This window comes from Ovis canadensis, chromosome 5 (assembly GCF_042477335.2).
Source record: "Ovis canadensis isolate MfBH-ARS-UI-01 breed Bighorn chromosome 5, ARS-UI_OviCan_v2, whole genome shotgun sequence".
Classification (NCBI taxonomy): Eukaryota; Metazoa; Chordata; class Mammalia; order Artiodactyla; family Bovidae; genus Ovis; species Ovis canadensis.
Genome location: NC_091249.1, coordinates 55,368,296 through 55,386,261, shown reverse-complemented (window position 1 = coordinate 55,386,261; position 17,966 = coordinate 55,368,296).

Sequence of the window (17,966 nt, the reverse complement as noted above, 5' to 3'; positions counted from 1 at the left end):
CCAGCCCCTGGGCCATGGGCCAGTACCGGTCTGTGGTCTGTTAGGAACCAGGCCACACAGCAGGAAGTGAGCAGCAGGTGAATGAGCAAAGCTTCATCTGTATTTACAGCTGCTCCCCATCACTCGCATTACTGCTTGTTTCGCCTCCTGTCAGATCAGTGGTGGCATTAGATTCTCACAGGAGCACAAACCCTAGTGTGAACTGTGCCTGTGAGGGATCTAGGCTGGGCAACTCCTTAGAATCATTCCCAAACCATCCACCTCTCCAACAGTCTGTGGAAAAATTGTCTTCCATGAAACTGGTTCCTGGTGCCAAAAAGGTTAGGGATCATTGCTGTCGAGTCCAAACTCTTCAGCCTTTGAGTGAAGGTGCCAAAAGGAACTAGAGGTGAGAAAGTGGAGGGTGCAGGTGTAGTCAGCTCTTAGGAAGTTTTACTGTGAAGAGAAAAACCTGAGAACTATCAGGATGGTCAAAGAATATTAAAGTAAGCAAGAGATGAAGTTATGGGGATCTGGAGTCTTCTCCATTCTTGTACCATGTTACCTCATGGTCATAGTGATAATGACTCTTGAGTTCTGGCCTTTTCAAGTGGGCAATGGGGCCTCAGTCTCCCTGGCAACCAGCACCTAATAAATGTGCTTTTGTGTCTCCCTGCCGGGATCCAATGGAGAAGGCAATGACACCCTACTCCAGTACTCTTGCCTGGAAAATCCCATGGATGGAGGAGCCTGGTGGGCTGCAGTCCATGGGGTCGCTAGGAGTCGGACACGACTGAGCAACTTCACTTTCACTTTTCACTTTCATGCATTGGAGAAGGAAATGGCAACCCACTCCAGTGTTCTTGCCTGGAGAACAGGGATGGGGGAGCCTGGTGGGCTGCTGTCTATGGAGTCGCACAGAGTCGGACAGGACTGAAATGACTTAGCAGCAGCAGCAGCCGTGATCCAAATCTATACCAGGTTATAGGTGGTCCCTGACCTACAATAATTTTATTTGATTTTTTGACTACAATGATGAGAAAGCTATACACATTCAGTAGAAACTGTACTTCAAAATTTGAATTCTGTTGATTTTCTTCCCCGGGGTTAGTGGTGTGAGGTATGATACTCTTGTGATGCTGGGCAGCGACCGCAAGCTGTAGTTCCCAGTCAGCTGCATGATCATGAGGCTGGACAACTGGTACACATAGAACCATTCTGTACTCACACAGCCAGGCTGTTTTCCACTTTCAGTACAGTATTCAATAGGAGCTTCCCTGGTGGCTCAGTGGTAAAGAATCCGCCTGCAGTGCAGGAGATGTGGGTCCAGTCCCTAGGTCGGGAAGATCCCCTGGATAAGGAACTGGAAACCCACTCCAGTATCCTTGCCGGGGGAATCCATGGATAGAAGAGTGGCAGACTACAGTCCATGGGGTTGGAAAGAGTTGGACACGACTTAGTGACTAAACAACAGCCATATTCAATAAACTACGTGAGGTATTTAACATTTTATTATAAAACAGTCTTGTGTTAGATGTTTTTGCCCTATTGTACTCCAGTGTTCTTGCCTGGAGAGTCCCAGGGGCGGCGGAGCCTGGTGGGCTGCCGTCTATGGGGTCGCACAGAGTCAGACACGACTGAAGTGACTTAGCAGCAGCAGCAGCAGGCTAAGCTATGATGTTCAATAGGTTAAAGTGTATTAAGTGCATTTTTGACAGGATATTTTCTACTTACTATGGGTTTGTCAGGATGTATTCTCCATTGTAGGTCTAGGAAGATCTATACTTTGTTAATATTGCAGTTAGGAGATAGGGATCTATATCTATAGTCCTAGAAACTCCTCATCTCCATGGGGTAGTTTTCAAATTTATGCTTCAGTTTTATGACCTGTATAATGAGAAAATCTAGATGTGTTCAGCACAATGCCAGGTCAGTGATCCATGTTAGCAGTTCTCTGAAGCTTCATAATGCAATGAAATTCACAAAAGGAACCCTCTTCCCATCTTGTGCCAAACCAGGAGGCCCTTTATAAAGATCCCACTGAAGGTTGGATTTCCCTGTTGCTATTAAGTCGCTTCAGTCGTGTCTGACTCTGTGCGACCCCATTGACGGAAGCCCACCAGGCTACCCCGTCCCTGGGATTCTCCAGGCAAGAACACTGGAGTGGGTTGCCATTTCCTTCTCCAATGCATAAAAGTGAAAAGTGAAAGAGAAGTCGCTCAGTCGTATCCGACTCTCTGCGACCCCACAGACTGCAGCCTACCCGCTCCTCCGTCCATGGGATTTTCCAGGCAAGAGTACTGGAGTGGGGTGCCATTGGATTTCCCTATTTGGATATGATTTTCGTAGTCTGCCTTACTCTGCCTTGCATGTGGAGGGGAGATGGGCTTCTTGGGCTGTTATAGTCCTGCTTTGTCAGTAGGGGGCAGCAACCACCAGGAAGCCGGCAAAGTGAGCTCTTGGGTCTCCAGCTCTGTCAGCATTACTGGGTTAGTCCTGCAGCTTTACAGCGTTTGCCTCCTGGGCACTGGGCAGCAGGGACTGGGAGCAGTGGGGTGTGGGCTGGGGTCCATACCCACGAGTTGAACCCTAGCTGTCCCCACATGGGCCTCTTGCCTTCTGGCTTGTCTTGGAATCAGCAACTGGGTGAAAGCTGGGTCAAGTCTGCTATGGGGCATGTCGTTTGAGACCACATGTTCTGTGCCTGTTGAAATACTAGTGTTTCACCTCAGAGCTCACTTCTTTTATTTTACTTTCTAGTGTCCTGTCCCTTTCCCTCCCTTACTCTCTTTCCATATTACCCTCTTGGGAAATCCCATTGACTTCTCCCACCACACTGTGCCATAGCCTGAACTAAGGGAACAAGGGGACCATTTCACTGGTTGGCGAAAGTACATGTGGTTTATTAAGAAATATTTGGGCTTCCCCGGTGGCATTGGTGGTAAAGAACCCACCTGCCAACGCAGGAGATGTAAGAAACGGAAGTTCAGTTCCTGGGTTGGGAAAATCCTGTGGAGAAGAGCATGGCAACCCACTCCAGTATTCTTGCCTGGAGAATCCCATGGACAGAAGAGCCTGGTGGGCTACAGTCCATAGGATTGCAAAGAGTTGGACACGAGTAAAGCAACTTAGCACAAGAAGTATTTACCAGGATCTTTCAGATTGCCAAACACTGGTAGGGCTTGCTAGGAACACAGAAAATATACCGTGGGTCAGACATCCAGGTAAGGAATACAGGGGTGTACTTAGCTAATAGGTGGTGCAGGGCAGTAAAAAATAGGTCATTAAAGAGGGATGCAGTCAAGAAGGCTCTGGGAGGTTAGTGGAGCTGAGGATACTCAAGATCTGAAACAGCCTCTGGCCTTTGGCTGGAGGTGATATCAGGAAGAGCCACCACACCCCCGTGCCCCCACCTTCCAGTCCTCCTGTCCCTACGCTTCCCTCTTCTGGAATCTGGCCTGAGCTCTTCTAGCCAGGGCCTGTGTCACCCCCATGTCGGTGTTCTCAGGGCCTGGCTCATGGCACTCTCCACCAGACGTTTGCCCCACAGGCTTGCTTATACTCGTGCTCCTCTGTGCATGCATTTCCACCTGCTTAACTTATTAGACTTCTGCCTGTGGCTTGGGGCCCAGCTCATGTGGAATTTTGACCAAAGGCCTTTCTGATTTCCCAGCTTTCCAACCAGGCCTGAATTAATCCCACCACCCAAGTTCCGCAAGGCTCTTATGACTTAATGCAGAACTGGTCCAATGTCACCCCTGGGGTCTTTCCTGACTCCGTCTTATTCAGTACGTAACATAGTACAATAGACATTGTGACTGTATGTTAATATAGTGGCTCTATGTCATGTATGATCTAAAGTGGGATACTTGAGGGAATTACCTGCAGTCCAGGGGCTGGAACTCCATGATTCCACTGCAGGGGGCACGGGTTTCGTTCCTGGTCAGAGAACTAAGATCCTGAAAGCCACGTGGCAAAAAAAAAAAAAAAAAGGAGACTTGAGTGTGAAAGGGGGAAGATGTAACCCAAGACTGAAAGGCACTGACCACACTGTCCGCAGAGGGCTGCCACTGGCTTGCCTTTGCCAGAAGGGGCTGTGTGCACATTGCATGAGCAACTTAGCTTCTCTGGGTTTGGTGTTCCAGTCTGCAAGAAGTGGCTCTGAACTGGGTAAATAATCTCTGAGGTTATCAAAAACACTGAAATTATATGGCCAGTGGAGACTGGGCCCATCAGAGGTGTTTTGGTGGAGGATATGATATAGTGAATGTGTTGGGGTCAGCATGAGAACTCCAAGACTGGGGTTGATTAGGGCCTAATCCAGAGTTAGTGGAAAGATGCTGGACGTTTCTGTTTTGGGTATGAGGTGATGACTGTCCATTGTGTTCAAGGAACTTGGAATGGTGGGCAGTGGTTTATCCTTCCCCATGTGAGGCAGGTGGCGGTTGCAGCCCAACAGGGATGAATCAGCTTATTCATTGATATAGTTCAGAAGAGAGGGTTGAAAAATGAGTTTTTTTTCCCCCCATTTAGGACAGAGGAGCATTGTGATCTAGGATGGGATAAAGGTCAGAGCTGTGCAGTTTGGTAAGACAAGGCAAACTCTTCTTTCCTCAGCTGCTGCTTCATCTCACATGCTTCCTGTGCCACCCTGTCGCTTTTCTTTTCTCCTTATGATTTCCATGATAACATTAGAAGGGCAGGGTCCTCTCCATATTCAACAGGAGGGAATTTCATTCTTGTCTTCTCCAGAGGTGGTGCAGGAATTCTTATAAGTATTGTGGGGCTGCGAGAGGAGTTGATTGTGGAGTTGATTCAGGCTCCTGGCCTGAAAGTCTTCCTGGCTTTTAGGACTTGATGCTATCTAGGGAGAAAATGAGAGACCCTCACCTAACATCACCTCTCCCTCCTTCTAACCTCAGTGTTGCTGCTGTGGTTTCAGCCTCCCACTCTTCTTGGAGAGAGAAGCCAGAAGCCCACCTGCCCCTTTACCCTTGGGTGTGTGTATGCATGCTGAGTTGCTTCAGTTGTGTTCAACTCTTTTCAATGCTGTGGACCATAGCCCACCAGGCTTCTCTGTCCATGGGATTCTCCAGTCAAGAGTACTGGAGTGGGTTGTCATGCCCTCCTCCAGGGGATCTTCCTGACACAGGGATCAAACCCTTGTCTTCAGCATCTCCTGCATTGGCAGGTGGGTTCTTTACCACTAGCGCCACCTGAAGACCAAACCCCTGGGTGGGAGCGTGCACTCCTGCTCTCCTCCCATTTGGCCTTCTTCCAGCTGATCCTTACTCAACCCCTGCTTTCATGTTGGACAGGATTTCCCAAACTTCTAATTACAAGCCACTGCTTCTCTCTCAAATGGTTGCGCTTAGCATAGACTGTGGCTATCCAGTTGGAAGGGACCTGTCAAGAAAGGCATGAGGCCTTAGGATGGTCACCGTTAGAGAGCAAAGCTGTGTGTTCACAGCACCAGCAAAAACCAAACTCAAGGTTAAAATTGCAGCCAGGTATTTAGTTAACTTGTCATCTTCAGTATACTATTTATTTTTTTCTGAATTGATTTATATATAAATATACACACATATTTTAAAGATGCATGCAGAGAGACTATGACGGGTAAAAAGGCAGAATCTGAAAGATCGCAAACTGATCTGAACACATACATGGAGAGAGGTAAGAGGAAACACTGCCACTAGAGAAACCACAAGAATTGGAGAAAGTGAAAGAAGTGGAATAGAAGAGAGGAAGCAGGACAAAGATACGTGTGTGCACTCAGCTGGAGGGAAGGACCTCAGAGATAAGAAGAGGGCAACACCCCCAGGTGACAGAGCTGGTAGCAGAGATGGTGCTCAGAGGTGCCTGGACACTAATTGAGCCAAGTCAGATTTATAGCCTCCCTTATCTTGACTTGGCCTGAGCTTTATAGGGGTGGGACCATTCCTGGAGCTCTGTACATTTTCTGCAACCGTCTGCTGGCCAGATTTATGGCTCTGATGTTAGGGAAATCACTGATAAATCTTGTCTTAGACATGCCCTGCCCTCCATTGGCTCCAGCATTGTTTGATATCCAGTAATGGAAAAGCAGATCCTGTGAGCTGTGAAAAAGCAACATTCAACTGAGTAAATTTTAAAGATCTCATTGGCTTTATTCAATGATTCATGAATGAGGTGGTATTCTACCTAGTGGATGGAAAGGGGCTCCAAGGAGCTGTACAAATAAAAGACATTTATAGGCAGAAGGGAGCAGGGAAAGGGAAGACATACTGGCAAACATGGACTGGTTGTAGCAAGATCACCTTCTTGTGTGTGTGTTAGTCGCTCAGTCGTGCCCGACTCTTTGTGACCCCATGGACTGCAGTCCACCAGGTTCCTCTGTCCGTGAGATTCTCCAGGCCAGGATACTGGAGTGGGTTGCCATTTCCTTCTCCAGAGGATCTTCCCAACCCAGGGATCAAACCCTGGTCTCCTGCACTGCAGGCAAATTCTTTACTGACTGAGCTACAAGGGAAGCCCTTCCTTTAGGGGGCTGTAGAAGTTCACCATGCAGATTATGTCACTAGTGATGACCAGATAATTCCTGGTTGACTGGTTTAAAATTCCATTCCTGGGAGAGGTTGAAACTATAATTACCTTAAGCATTAAGTCCATGAGGCTTAGGATAAGTGACTACATTTTGGGGCTGTTTTCTTGCTATCCACAGGGTGAATTCAAGACATAGGCAGAGCCCATGGAAGACATAGAGGAGAGAGGCTGCCATCCCAGGAAATTATTGAATTCTTTCTTGGAAGTAGCTATCCTATTACCAGAAGAGGACCAAGGGGGATGTTCCTTAGGACATGCCTAAGGACCTCTTGGCAGTTCTGCACCAAGAGGATTTAATTGCCTGAGGATTTGTATGCTGGAACCCAGCCAAAGCTGAACAAGCCACTTTTTAATCAAAACAGTGTTGTTTTCCTGAGTTCTTATGGGATTTAAGAATTTTGTGCATGAAAATGTCAGTGCACTGAGAACAGAAAAAATATTCTCTTCTCACCTGTCCTTCATCTTAAACATGACTCAGTAGGGAGATATTACCCAGAGACTCTGGCCCAAAGAGGATTCTTCTAGAACCCTGGTTCCTAAAGTAGGTTTGTCAGACCAGTAGCATAAATATCACCTGGAACTTGTTAGAAATGCATGTTTTCAGGCCCCAGCATTCCAGACATACTGAATCAGAAATTCTGGGGGTGGCACCAGGACCTGCTAAACAAGCCCTCCACACGATTCTGGCGCTCACTGGAGCCTGAGAATAGGCAGGAATAGGGGATGTGGTAAATGCATATGGGGGTCCTAAGGTTTGCACTTCATTTACCTTTTATTTGCCAAAATGACTAACTTGGCCTAACTTTAAAGGCGTGGGAAGTACAACTTACAGTGTGCCCTGGAAGTGGGAGTTCTGGGTGTTTTAGGCCATGTGTGGGTGTGTGCTAAATTGCTTCAGTTGTATCCTACTCTTTGTGATTGTATGGGCCATAGTCTGCCAGGCTCCTCTGTTCATGGGATTCTCCAGGCAAGAATACTGGAATGGGTTGCCATGCCCTCCTCCAGGGGATCTTCCCGACCCAGGGATCAAACCTGTGTCTCTCATGTCTACCTGGATTGGCAGATGGGTTCTTTACCACTGGCACCAACTGGGAAGCCCATTTTAGGCCATCAGTTCAGTTCAGTTGCTCAGTGGTGTCCGACTCTTTGCGACCCCATGAATTGCAGCACGCCAGGCCTCCCTGTCCATCACCAACTCCTGGAGTTCACTCAGACTCAACGTCTATCGAGTCAATGATGCCATCTAGCCATCTCATCCTCTGTCGTCCCCTTCTCCTCCTGCCCCCAATTCCTCCCAGCATCAGAATCTTTTCCAGTGAGTCAACTCTTCGCATGAGGTGGCCAAAGTACTGGAGTTTCAGCTTTAGCATCATTCCTTCCAAAGAAATCCCAGGGCTGATCTCCTTCAGAATGGACTGGTTGGATCTCCTTGCAGTCCAAGGGACTCTCAAGAGTCATGGATAGTGTTAAATAACAAAAATTCAACTGGGTAAATTTCCAAGATCTAATTGGCCTTGTTGAATGATTTGTGAATCACTCAGCGTCTCATCTAGCAGGTAGAAAGGGGCCCCAAGATTGGAAGAATTAATATTCTTAAAATGGTCATACTACCCAAAGCAACAAAGGTCCATCTAGTCAAAGCTGTGTTTTTTCCAGTAGTCATGTATGGATGTGAGAATTGGACTGTAAAGAAAGCTGAGTGCCAAAGAACTGATGCTTTTGAATTGGTGTTGGAGAAGACTCTTGAGAGTCCCTTGGACTGCAAGGAGATCCAACCAGTCAATCCTAAAGGAAATGGGTCCTGAATATTAATTGGAAGGACTGATGCTGAAGATCAATACTTTGATCTTTGCACCTGATGCAAAAAACCGACTCATTGGAAAAGACCCTGACGCTGGGAAAGATGGAGGGCGGGAGGAGAGGGGACGACAGAGGATGAGATGGTTGGATGGCGTCACCAACGTGATGGACATGAGTTTGAGTAAGCTCCAGGAGTTGGTGATGGACAGGGAGGCCTGGCATGCTGCAGTCCATGGGGTCGCAAAGAGTCAGACATGACTGAGTGACTGAACTAACCCAAAGCAATCTACAAATTTGATATGATCTTTGCAAATTACCCAGGATATTTTTCACAGAACTGGAACAAATAATCCTAAAACTTATATGGAACCATAAAAGACCCAGAATTTCCAATGGAATCCTGAAGAAAAGAACAAAATAGGAGGCATAACCCTCCCAGACTTCAGATAATACAACAAAGTTACAGTAATCAAAACAGTGTGGTATTGGGATTTCCCTTGTGGTTCAGTGGTTAAGAATCCACCTGCCAATGCAGGGGACATGGGTTTGATTCCTGGTCTGGGAAGATCCCACATGTGCTCGGAGCAACTAAGCCCATGCACCACAATTACTGATGCCTGCATGCCTAGACCCTGTGCTCTGCAACAAGAAAAGCCACTGCAATGAGAAACCTGTGCACTGCAATGAAGAGTAGCCCCTGCTCACTGCAACTAGAGAAGGCCTGCAGGCAGCAGTATAGATCCAGCACAGCCAAAAATAACAAATAGATAAATACATTTTTAAAAACAGCAACAGTGTGGTATTGACATAAGAGCAGACATATGGATCAATGAAACAGAACAGAGAGCCCATAAATAACCCCACACAGCTATGGGCAGTTAATATTTGACAAAGAAGGCAAGAATATGCAATGGAGAAAAAACAGTCTCTTTAGCAAGTGGTGTTGGGAAAGCTAGACAGCGGGATGCAAATCAATGAAGTTAGAGCATACTTTCACACCATACCCGAAAGTAACGCAAAATGGCTTAAAGAATTAAATTAAAGACACAACACCACAAAACTAGAAGAGAGCATAGACAAAACATTCTCTAGACATAAATTGTAGCAATTTTTTCTTAGGTCAGTCTCCCAAGGCAATGGAAATAAAAGCAAAAAATAAACAAATGGGACCTAATGAAGTTATAAATAAAAGGAAAAGTCAGCCTATGGACTAGGAGAAAATATTTGCAAACGATGAGACTGACAAAGGCTTAATTTCCAAAATATACAAACAACTCACACAACTCAACAGCAACAACAATAACAACAACAAATGCAAGCAAAAAATAGAACAACTAAATATATATCCCTTTTCCAGGGGAACTTCCCAACCCAGGAATTGAACTGAGGTCTCCTGCATTGCAGGCAGATTCTTACCAGCTAAGCTACCAGGGAAGCCCAAAGAAGATAATACAGATGGCCAACAGGCACATGAAAAGATGCTCAACATTGCTAATTATTTAAAAAAAAAAGGCAAATCAAAATTACAAGGTACCACCTAACACTAGGCAGAATGGCCATCATTAAAAAGTCTATAAATAACAAATGAGGGAACCTTCCTACACTGTTGGTGGGAATATAAATGGGTTCAGCCACTATGGAATGTAGGATGGCGATTCCTCAAAATACTAAAAATAGAGTTATATCATTCAGCAATCCCACTCCTGGGCATATACCCAGATAAAACTATAATTCAAAAAGATACATGCACCACTATGTTCACAGTAGTAGTATTTACAAGAACCAAGACATGGAAACAACATAAGTGTCCACTGACAGATGAATGGGTAAAGAAGATGTGGTGTACATATATATATATAATGGAATACTACTTAGCTATAAAAAATGTTTTAAATAATGCCACTTGCAGCAACCTAGAGATTAATCATACTAAGGGAAGTCAGTCAGAAAGACAGATACCGTATTATACATTTGTATGTGGAATCATAGCACAAATGAACTTATTGACGGAGCAGAAACAGGTTCACAGACATACAGAACAGACTTGTGATTTCCAAGGGGAAGGAGAGGAGGGGAAGGGATGGCTTAGGAGTTTGGGATTAGTAGGTACAAACTATTATACATGCATGTATTACTGAATCACTTTGCAGTATGCCAGAAACGTAACACAACATTGTTAAGTCAACTGTAAATGAAATATATTTAAAAAATATTAAAAAAAGAACAGAGCTCCATGGGGGCCCAGGGCCTGGTCCATCATGGGTTCTCAGGAAGTAGGGGACCAGCTAACCCTAGTGTGCCAAATACAGTCCTGGGAGCACTGGAAGTCCCACATCCCAGAAAATAGCCTAGTCCTGGGCAAACCAGGACTACTTGTTCCCCTGTTAGTGTGGTAGTGAATGAATAAATGCCCAAGTCACTCAACATACATATTGTAAGACTCAGTGAACTGAGCCCCATGCTCGTTCCTTCGCAGGACATTTCTGTAACAGGAGGGAAAGGGGCAGGTTTGTGGTAAACAGATTCATTTCTACAGAGCCCAGCCTCTCTTCCAAACAGCACCACTGCTCAACATTGCAAAGGGATGAGTCTTCCCTGTTGAATGAGCATTAAGTCCATTAGGCACCGTTCCTTGCCCCTTGTTTATCTTCCTGGCTATCTCTTCTGGCAAGTAGCTACACTGTTAACAAGGTATCTGTTGACATCTGCCTTATCTTCCCGGATTTGCCCTGGGTCTCTCTGGGTCTGCTGCCTTCCGAAAGGATGAGCCCTTTAGCCCCACAGTTGAATTCTTTTCTAAGTCAGAAGGTCCATGCTAGAGCTTTGGTGTTTCCTGGACTTCCCTGGTGGCTCAGATGGTAAAGCATCTGCCTACAATGCGGGAGGCCCAGGTTCGATCCCTGGGTCGGGAAGATCCCCTGGAGAAGGAAATGGCAACCCACTCCAGTACTCTTGCCTGGAAAATCCCATGGAAAATCCCAGGAGTGTGGTAGGCTACAGTCCATGGGGTTGCAAAGAGTCGGACACGACTGAGCAATTTCACTTTCACTTTCACACAGACTCCAGCCCCAGGCCCTCAGAACAAAAGGATTGCAGCCTGGCCCTCAGACCCTAGGCAGCTTGGACCCATCTGTTTTCCAGTTCTAGGTGAAATCAAGCTGAGAAGGAATCAGGCTTCATTTGACCTGAGATGTCTGTGGCATCTGGCTGGCTCCTCCATCCCACCTCTTCCCCATCCTGGCCAAATAAGCTGAAATACCCCACCCACTTTGGTGGGCTTTCAGGGATGCTGTCTCTCCTGAAGCTTCTGGGAAATGTGACCCCATAAATGCCACAAAGACAGACACATCTGCCTTGAATCCCAGCTCGGTCATTTAACTGGGTGACTTCAGTCATCAAAATACAGGAAAATGGATGTTGGGGCTTCTGATGGGACTGAGGTCCTGGGAGCTGCCACACAGAATGGACACAGTGACAACCGGAGAAAAATTGGTTGATGCTGAGTGCTCCAGGAGGCCTTCTGAGTCAGGGTATGATTGTCTCCACACTTGAGAAAGAGTTTTCAGCTCCTGTTACTGCCATTCCAGAAACCTGGGTTGTCATGGAGGAGCCCATGCTGGGAACCATTGAGCCCTAAGCATCCTTCTCAATACCTCTGAGCCCACTGACCAAGCCGTGGGAACAAGTAGTATTGAGAGTTGGACAATAAAGAAGATTGAACACCAAAGAATTGATGCTTTGGAATTGTGGTGCTCGAGAAGACTCTTGAGTATCTCCTGGAGAGCAAACAAGTCAATTCTAAAAGAAATCAACCCTGAATATTCACTGGAAGAACTGATGCTAAAGCTGAAGTTCCAATACTTTGGCCACCTGATGCAAAGAGTCGATTCATTGGAAAAGACCCTGATGCTGGGAAAGACTGAGGGCGAGAGGAGAAAGGGGAACAAAGGATCGGATGGTTGAATGGCATCAGGAACTCAATGGACATGAATCTGAACAAACTCCAGGAGATAGTAAAGGACAGGGAAACCTGGTGTGCTCCAGTCCATGGGATTCCAAAGAGCTGGACATGACTTAGCAACTGAACAACAAAAGCATACTTCAATTTAAAAAAATAAACAAACAAAAGCAAACAGATCCCTTTGACTGGCATCTCTCAGCCAGGGAAGGCTGCCTAGTCCTAGGCATAAAGCTTCAGGATAGTATTGTTAATAGAATAGCTCAGATATGGTGGTGAGTCCCAAAGAAGGGATCAGAGGGTTCTTGCAAATTCAGAGGCACCCTGGTTAGCTTGTCAGTAACCTTCTTCATTTGCTGTTTTACAAAGCGCTTATATAGCCATATGTCTTATGATACCATCAGAGACAAGTAGAGAAGGTGTTTCCTCCCCTGGAAATGACCTTCACCACTCACCTGGCTGGCATAGTCCCACTCATGTATCTTGCAAGACCCAGGGCAAATGGTTTTCCTTCTCTGCAGACTTCTCCAACTGAACTCCCCTAAAGTGGTCCCAGCATCCCTTCTGCCATATGCTATGCTTGAAACATTATGTCTTATCACGTCTGTCTCTCCTGTGGGCAAAGCTGTTCATCACCCATCACTGGATCCTCAGAGCTGCTGCAGTATCTTCCACCTAGAAGGTATTCTGGAAGCATTGAGTGAGTAAGTGGGAGGAGACAGAGACCAATTTATTAAGAAAAAACGGCAGAGGCATTTATTTTAAGTGGGGCATTTATGAGGCAGTTAGGGAAACACTAATTAGGCCAAATTAGTGGGTGGTCTGCAGGGTCCAAACATTGCATTGGGGATGTTAAGTGGCTTTAGTGTGGTCTATGTGTCCGAGGTTGTCATTTCCATGGATCAAGTGGGGACAGTATTAACACACTGTGAAATAAAATTTCTATTTTATGGCTCCCATCACTGTGGATTGTGTATCTGATTTATACCTCAACCAAACTCTCCCATCCGCAGAAATACCTGCTCAACCCTAAAGAGCAACCATTCTCTTAGCATCAACAAGACAACTGTTTAAAAGATAAACTACCAGGCTTCCCTGGTGGCTCAGTGTTAGAGAATCTGCCTGCCAATGCAGGAGACACAGATTTGATCCCTGGTCTGGGAAGATTCTACTCGCCACGGAGCAACTAAGCCCATGAGCCACAACTACTGAGCCAATGTATCACAACTCCTGAAGCCCTCACATCCTGGAGCCTGCGCTCCACAACAGGAAAAGCCACTGCAATGAGAAGTTGGTGCACCGCAACTAGAGAGTAGCCCCTGCTGGCTGCAACTAGAGAAAGGCCCGTGCAGCAACAAAGACCCAGCACAGCCAAAAAAACCCTAAATATTATTTTAAAAAAAAGACTAACTTGTTGATTTTGTAAGGGGTCACATGGCCCACTACTTTATACTTGTGGATTTGAATTGTGTAAATTGTCGGTACTACATCATTTGATGTGCAGCCCTCTGTCTCAAAAAACTTAAATAAATGTGCTTTGACTTCTATTGGGCAGAACAGTTCTTGGAACTTTTTGAGATGCTGTTGCTATATTCTTTTGTAGATTGACTGATTAACTTTTTGTCAACAACACAGATTCTGACTTAGTAGATCTGGAGCCAGGATCCCTAAGCATCTGTGCACACTTGGAGGATGAGTCCTTACATCCTCTCCAGAACCCCACTGCAATGTGTGCAACAAAGTTGCTGCTAGCAAGGTACTTCCACCTAACTGTACTGCATAGTTTATGTTATTTAAAAGACCCAGTTCTGGAAAATGTATTTGTGGACAAAGAATACCATTTCAGAGAGTCCCTTGGACAGTAAGGAGATCAAACCAGTGAATCCTAAAGGAAATCAGTCCTGAATATTCATTGGAAGGACTGATGCTGAAGCTGAAGCTCCAATACTTCGGCCACCTGATGCGAAGAGCCAACTCATTGGAAAAGACCCTGATGCTTTTCAGGGAGCGGTTGAGGGCAGGAGGAGAAGAGGGTGACAGAGGATGAGATGGTTGGATGGCATCATTAACTCAATGGACATCCTTGATTCAGTGGACATCCTTGACTCAAACATAAGTTTGAGCAAACTCCAGGAGATAGTGAAGGACAGGGAAGGCTGGCATGCTGCAGTCCATGGGGTCACAGTCAGACACAACTGAGCAACTCATCGACAAAAAACAAAAGATGTTGTGACCACAAAACCATCAGCCACCACAGTTGCCCCAAAGGTGCACACTGAAGGGAACTGGAGGAAAACAGGATAATGACCCCAGATAGTTAAGGTGCATATCAAAGGAATACTTTCAATGAACCCAGGCTCTTGCATCTTCCCATACATAGAAAAGCAGTAAAAACATTAACTTGAGATGTCTATTTTTTTTGCTATTAGCAGTAATTTTTGGATGTCAGCCTACATTTCCCCCCCGCCCCCCGCCCCCAGCAAAAACTTCTATGTATCCTGACTCCTTTCTTACTTCTTTGGAACAGTTCCTCAGAGCTGTCTGAGGGGCTATATCTTGAACTTAAAGTCCTCAGTAAGTCTACTGAATAAATCATAATGCTCAGCTTTTAGGCTGTGCATTTTTTTCAGTTGACATATTGATTTTGGTTTTTGTGATATTGTGATATCTATCTATCTATCTATCTATCTATACATTGGTCTTCCTCCTATTCCTGGCACAGAGCTCCTAAAACTCTTGGAATTTCCTAAATGATATGAACTATAAAGGTGTCTTTTGTTATATTGATGAGGTGACTCTTGGAAAGCCCCTAGGTAACCTAAGGCTGGAGACTGTTTGCCAGGGGAACCAACCATGCGATTAGAGAGTTGGAAATTTTGGTCCACCCCCGCCAAACCTAGGAGAAAGGGTCTGGAGATTGAGTTCAAGGGTCTGGAGATTGAATTCAATCATCAGTGGCCAACCATGCCTACGTAATGAAGCTCCCATAAAAAGCAAACAACGTTCGGAGAACTCCCTAATTGGTGGACATGTGGAGTCTGGGGGAGAATGAAGATTCCAGAGAGCATGGGAGCTCTGCACCCCTTCCCACATGCCTTGTCCCATGCATCTCTTCCATCTGGCATTTCCTGAGTTACAGCTTTTTCTGATCCAGTACATAAAGTATTTATCTGGGTTCTGTGAGCTACTCTAACAAATTAATTGAGCCCAAGGAGGACCATGGAAACCCATCTACAGCTGGTAGTTCAAAAGCATGGGTGACAACCTGGACTTAGGATTGGTGTCTGAAGAGGAGGTGAGGGCAGTTTTGCAGGACTGAGCCCTTAGCCTGTGGGATCTGATGCTGTCTTCGGGTCGATAGTGTCAGAACTGAGTTAATTCCTTAGTGGTGTTGAAGAAAATACATATCAGAGGTTTGTTCTTCTAGTAGTTATATTTTGATTTAGAAGCCTAAAATACTGCAAAACAAATTGATATATTAATAAAATTCTTGAACCATATTGAGTCATTAAATAAGTAAAAAACCAATTTCTTGAACATATAGTAATGTACGATTATTAAGATCTCTATCCTAGAAGACTTTTAATTTTAATTCAGACTTGTAAAGAACTTGGAGTCCTTACACTCTTACCCATATATCAAGAAAAAGCTGGACAAACTGAAAATCAGTGGCTCTTCTTAGACTCGTCAGAGAAAATTTCCAACCTGGAATCTGGAGAGACAGGCAAACAGAGAACATAGCCAAGGTCTGTTAATCTAGAAGGCACTGGAGCCATCACCTGGTAGGAATACTTATAGTCATTTTGACGAATTGCTGGAATTTGAGTGTGGATCAGTATGAGACTGAGAAACTCCTGGGGTCACAATCTTAGGGGACCCCTTACTCTTGCAAGGTGTCATCTCCAGAAATCCCAAGAGGTTTGCAAAAGACATTACCAGGGTTTATTCCATCAGTGGGTGTTTTGCAGAAAGTTTTCACTTTCGTCTCAGGTTCGAAGGATTTGTTAACAAAATAAGCTACTTGTTATATACAAATAAACAATACCAATATTTATTAAAAATTACTTATCTTACTTTCAGTGCACTAACATTAAAAGAAAAGAGAAATAAAAACAGCAGAGGATACATCACCAAATTGGGTTTTGACCAAAATCAGGACTTAAGCAGTGGTGGAAAGTCCTGTGACACAGTACATCTGGAGTCTCAGTTGGGAAAAGGTCCCAGGCAGTGTTTCCACTCCATGAGTGAGACTTCAAAAACTGCAGTTCAGGGTTCCCGTTTATAATCCCAGGATGCTAGCAAGCTACATTAATCTGTGAGCAAATTGGAGCTCTGGTTTCATGTTAATATTGTTTGTTTTGTTGTGGAAAGCTTGGAATGTTGTTAAAACTGGGCTTTGGTTGGCCAGACACCTTCCAGAGGCTCAACAATCTCAAAATTCCTCCCCCATCTTATCTAAGGTACTGCAAGGCTTGCCCTCACAGCAGATAGTCACTCACAGTTATTCACAGGGCAGTGTCCAGGCAGGTTAGAAGCAAGGTCAGAGGCCTGCTCTGCTTTGTCTCTGAAGCCTAAACAAGACTATTTAATTTCCTAACAGGGGGAAGGGCATTTTTCCCACCCCAGCTCTATGTAGTTTTCCTAACTCACCTAAGGAGGGAGGGTTTTGAAGCTTTAAAAGAAATATTTGTAAAGGCCACAGGCTCACTAAAAAACTAAAACTTGATTGGAAGATTATAGAATGCTTCTCTTTTTCACACCTTGCAACAACACTAATGTGGTTCTAATATACTAATCGTGAATTACAGTTGAGAGAACTACAACACAAAGGCTTGCTCTCTCTGAGGAGGAATACTTAGGGAAGCTCAAAGTAATAAAGGTTACAAAATCAAGGAAACTAGTGGAATTTGAAGTCTCTAGTACCTATAAATTTAGAATGCATTAAACAAACCTAACTCCAAAGCCCAAATTCTAGTCAGTTCAGTTCAGTTCAGTTCAGTCGCTCGGTCATGTCCAACTCTTTGTGACCCCATGAATTGCAGCACGCCAGGCCTCCCTGTCCATCACCAACTCCCGGAATTCACTCAGACTCACATCCATCGAGTCAGTGATGCCATCCAGCCATCTCATCCTCTGTCATCCCCTTCTCCTCCTGCCCCCAATTCCTCCCAGCATCAGAGTCTTCCAGTGAGTCAACTCTTCGCATGAGGTGGCCAAAGTACTGGAGTTTCAGCTTTAGCATCATTCCTTCCAAAGAAATCCCAGGGCTGATCTCCTTCAGAATGGACTGGTTGGATCTCCTTTCAGTCCAAGGGACTCTCAAGAGTCTTCTCCAACACCACAGTTCAAAAGCATCAATTCTTCAGCGCTCAGCCTTCTTCACAGTCCAACTCTCACATCCATACATGACCACTGGAAAAACCATAGCCTTGACTAGACGGACCTTAGTCGGCAAAGTAATGTCTCTGCTTTTGAATATGCTTTCTAGGTTGGTCATAACTTTTCTTCCAAGGAGTAAGCGTCTTTTAATTTCATGGCTGCAGTCACCATCTGCAGTGATTTTGGTCAGGTTAATATAAATTCTCATATTAAAAGATTTACCTCAGTTCCTAGTCCTAGATAAAGCATTTTAAGATTTCTACAA